The sequence below is a fragment of the Neofelis nebulosa genome, chromosome 2 (genome assembly GCF_028018385.1).
Source record: "Neofelis nebulosa isolate mNeoNeb1 chromosome 2, mNeoNeb1.pri, whole genome shotgun sequence".
Classification (NCBI taxonomy): Eukaryota; Metazoa; Chordata; class Mammalia; order Carnivora; family Felidae; genus Neofelis; species Neofelis nebulosa.
Genome location: NC_080783.1, coordinates 14,050,563 through 14,054,941, shown reverse-complemented (window position 1 = coordinate 14,054,941; position 4,379 = coordinate 14,050,563). Strand labels below are relative to the sequence as shown.

The 4,379-nt window shown below is 47.0% G+C and overlaps 1 long non-coding RNA gene across 1 annotated transcript; it reads left to right on the top strand.

The window, feature by feature from the left end:
• Positions 1-1,704: 1,704 nt before the first annotated feature.
• LOC131492756 (uncharacterized) lies at positions 1,705-3,082 on the top strand. Its single transcript, XR_009252275.1, has 3 exons — positions 1,705-1,943; positions 2,043-2,099; positions 2,599-3,082. It is a non-coding gene; the product is annotated as an uncharacterized LOC131492756 (long non-coding RNA).
• The last annotated feature ends 1,297 nt before the right edge of the window (positions 3,083-4,379 follow it).

Here is a 4,379-nt window from a genome sequence, read left to right as displayed (position 1 = left end):
GTATTTTTAGCAACACTGAACATTATCAATATTTTTTACTTTTTCCACTATAGGCATGGCCGTTTTAATTTTTCTTTTTTCATTGCTGACACTGAGCAACTTTTTGCATATTTATTGAGAAACTGCCTTTCTTCTGTGAAGTTGGAATGCACTCCTTTATTCTGTTCTAGCTTTCCGTGTTGCCGTTAAGAAATAGAATTCATTCCGATGCTTGATCGCCATGTGGAACCTTTCTATCTTGGTCTGGAAACTTGTACACTCTTTTCTTCATTCCCAGCATTCTGAAATTTCATTCCAGGATTATATCTTTTGGATTAGATCTATTTCGAGCCATGGGTCAGCCCATCTCCTCTGAAAACTTGTGTCATTCAGTCATAGGAACATTTTTTGCTGAATTCTTTCTTTGATAGTGTTCCCTTGTCTTTGTTCGTTTCTGCCTCCCATTCTGTTTAGGATCCCCTCCTCTTGTTTAGATCCCCCTCCCGGGCTAGTCTGCTAACCATCTTTCTCTCCTGTTTTCTCCCTCCTTTCCAGTAATTTTTTTCAGCCGTGGCTTCCAATGCTTCCATTGGGTCTTTCACCTCTGTGATGGTTTTTTAATTTCAAGAAACCCTCTTTACTCTTTAAATGCTCCTTTTCTTAGAGCATCCTGTTCTCACTCTGTTCCTACTGTATCTTCTCTGAGTCCTCTGAGGATGTTGATGGCTCTTTTGACGTTCTTTGCTCTTTGGCTATTCAAATATGCAACCCAAAGGCAGACTGGTAGCTCTGAATGCCCATAGGAGGCTTGTCAACCATGATCTTCACTTTGAGAAGCTCCAACTGTGCTGCTGCTTTAGGAAAATCCCTGACATCGATGCCTTCGTGTCTCCTCTCTTGGTCGGTACACTTCCTGCTTGGAGGAGTCCAATCTGTCCTGCCCAGAGGATGTCCGTCTGGCTGTCAGCCTTCTGGGGGCTCCGGCAGGGAAGAAAGCCGAAAGCCTCGTAGCCATTGTGTCAACTTGCATTTACCTTCCCTGTTTTCAGCCAAATATCCGCACAGGCAGCTTGTTCTGGTACCTTCTGTTTTGTTGTTTCCATGAAAACAAACAACTCTAGTCCAATTTGGGGGGGGGGCGGGGCGCGAGAGAGCCAACAAAAAGGCTCTGTGGAGACTGCAGAGGGCATATCAGAGTCCTGATTTCTTTGTTTTAATATTTATTTTATTTTATTTTATTTTTTTTTAAATTTTTTTTTTCAACGTTTTTTTAATTTATTTTTGGGACAGAGAGAGACAGAGCATGAACGGGGGAGGGGCAGAGAGAGAGGGAGACACAGAACCGGAAACAGGCTCCAGGCTCCGAGCCATCAGCCCAGAGCCCGACGCGGGGCTCGAACTCACGGACCGCGAGATCGTGACCTGGCTGAAGTCGGACGCTTAACCGACGGCGCCACCCAGGCGCCCCATATTTATTTTATTTTATATTTTGAGAGAGAGCACATGTGCAAGCAGGGGAGGAGCAGAGGGAGAGAGAGAGAGAATCTCGAACAGCCTCCACACTCAGTGTGTCAGTGCAGAGCTCCACGCTGGGCTCATCTCACAACCCTGAGCCCATGACCTGAGCCAAAATCAAGAGTCAGACACTTAACCAACTGAGCCACCCAGGCGTCCTTGGAGTTCTAATTTCTTAAACAGCCTAGTACCCAATCCTCTCCAGCTTTTAGCTTCCCTTTTTCATCCACTTTTATAGATTCCTGATATGTCCCAATCCTGAGACTTTGAAAGGTCTGTAGTATAAGTCAGATCACTTGTTGATTTTCTCCTCTGCCAGCTTAGGAGTTCTAGAAGCTTGTGACATCAGCAGCCATTGTCCATCGGCTCTGCAGATCCTAACTTTGGCTATTGTTTTTTCTGCCCTCTGGTCTTGAGGAATTCTGCATAACTCAGACAAGGAAAAACAGGTTCTCTCTCATTTTTGTAGGAATTTAGGAGGGAGTGGAGGTTGAAAATGTGTGTCCAATCTGGTATCTTTAATGAATGGTCTTCATTTATTCTTTCAGACGAACTTGAGAACGAATTTGTTTTGCTAAAAATTGATGCACGCACCCCCACCAAAGGTCAGACCCTTTGTTTTATTCATTACTTCGACTTTTGTTTATCAATTAATTTCTAGTTTCATATTTATTATTTTCTTTTCCTTCTTTTTGATTTGTTTTGTGGTATTTTTTAAATGTTTGTTTATTTTTGAGAGAGAGGAAGAGAGAGAGAGAGACAGAGTGAAAGCGGGGGAAGGGCAGAGAGGGAGGGAGAAGCAGGCTCCAGGCTCTGAGCTGTCAGCACAGAGCCGGATGCAGGGCTCGAACTCACAAACTGTGAGGTCATGACCTGAGCTGAAGTCGGACACTTCATTATGGAGCCACACAGACGTGCCCTGTGCTATTTTTATTATGTACTTGTATTGAATGCTTTGTCTCTTCCCAAATAACAGAAGCAGAATCCTACATTTTCTTCGGTGCGCGACCGTGGCCAAATCCCACAGCAGTTAATATCTAATATTCCCGTCGTCCTCTGATTTTAAGGAGCTTGTAATTTCAATGTTGGTTTTCTTTCCGACAGGTGTTACTTAGAAGAGCCTTAACTTTCCCAATGGGATGAAATTTTGTTACCGTTTTATTTATTAGTGTTTCACTTTGCTTCACTGAACATGAGAGAATAGAGCTATAAAAGTTCGCCGAGAGCATTTTCATAGTGGGCCTCTCCTCTTTGAAAAAATAACTTTTGCCTTAAACTTCACAACTGCCTTATGAAAACTCTTCAGGCTTAACTCTAAAGTCTGTGCAGGCAGAATGGAGATAATGTTTTTAAAAACATTCGCAGGCTTTCTCTTTTTTTGCCTTTTCCCACACGCACGTGAGCCCAAGGTGTCCGTCTGCCACCAAGAGATGTCGGAGAGTGAGACTTAGGAAGATTCACTTGTTAGAGAAGAAATGCAACCGGGAACAAAGACTTTTCAGTTGCTGACATTTAAATGGCATTTCGCAAGAAGACAATAGGCAAAAATGCTTGAAAGTCTGTCAAAAACAAAGGCCCGTCTAAACTCCTTTGCTTCCCCTGAATATATCAAATGCTAGGCCCGGACCACAAAGGAGTAATTCTCCCGCAGTTCATCGAAAATAGTTTTGTCCGCCAGAAGGGTTGCTGGTGGGTGTTAAACAGAGGAAGTGAAAGGGGAGTTTGTCTGTCTGTCCTGGTCCTGGAGGACAGTTGGAAGAGCAAGACGAAGAGGCTGAAGAGGCCAAAGAGGCGGGGGAGGGGAGGAGGTAGGGGGGTGGGGGGGTAAGAGGGGTGGGGGGAGGTGGGGGATGGGAGGTGGGGTGGTGGGGGGTGGGGGGATGGGGGAGTGGGGGTGGGGGGATGGGAGGGGGTGGAGGTGGGGGTGGGGGGATGGGAGGGGAGTGGGGGGGTGGGGGGCTTGAGGTGGGAGGTAGGGTGGGAGGGCAGGGAAGAGACCTGCCAACATGGTGATATGGTGATGGGGCCTCTCTTGCCCCGGGGCTGGGGTAGGGGGAAGGCAGGGGAGGAGTCGGAGGTGCAGGGAGGGCCACGTGCTCACAGGACAGGAGGATCTACATATGCGGCCTTCACCTTGGTTCCCACACGCAGGGGTGTGGGGTGCGGAGCCAGCCCCATAAGGCTGCGGGGTGGATTGCTGAGCTCGAGCTGCAGCGGACGAGGGCCTGCCCGCCGCCTGCTCTGGAACCCGTGCGAAACGCTTCCCCAGAGATTTGCCAACGTGGCTCTTCACTGCTCTTGGCATTTGGCGCTGCGGGCGAGCGTTCGCCTGGGACTCTGATTCTCTTTCCTTCGCAGGCAAACTATATTTTGCGTCTCTTTTGGAAAATGCTTATTTTTAGCCTTAGAAGTCGAATCCGTGTTTTTCAATTTGTTTCCGCTTTCTCAATGGTCCCGCCAACATTGACGAAGCATTTTGAGTAAAAAATTCACATGATTCTTTTTTGTTGTTGTTTAAATTTATTTTTTAATGTTTCTTCTTGAGAGACAGAGAGACCGAGCACGAGCGGGGGAGGGGCAGAGAGCGAGGGAGACGCAGAATCCGAAGCAGCCTCCAGGCCCCGAGCTGTCAGCACAGAGCCCGACACGGGGCTCGAACTCACAGACTGCGAGATCATGACCTGAGCCGAAGTCGGACGCTTAACCGCTGGAGCCAGCCAGGCGCCCCCAAAATCCACATAATTGTTAAAAGTGGGGAAATGTTCTCTAGGTACCTGTTTTGTTTTTTTTTTGTTTTTTTTTTCTTATTCTCCATCTGCTGGCTGGTTTCCTAACCCTCCTATGCACAAATATGAGGTCCCTTTGGTCTACTCTGTATGTCTCTT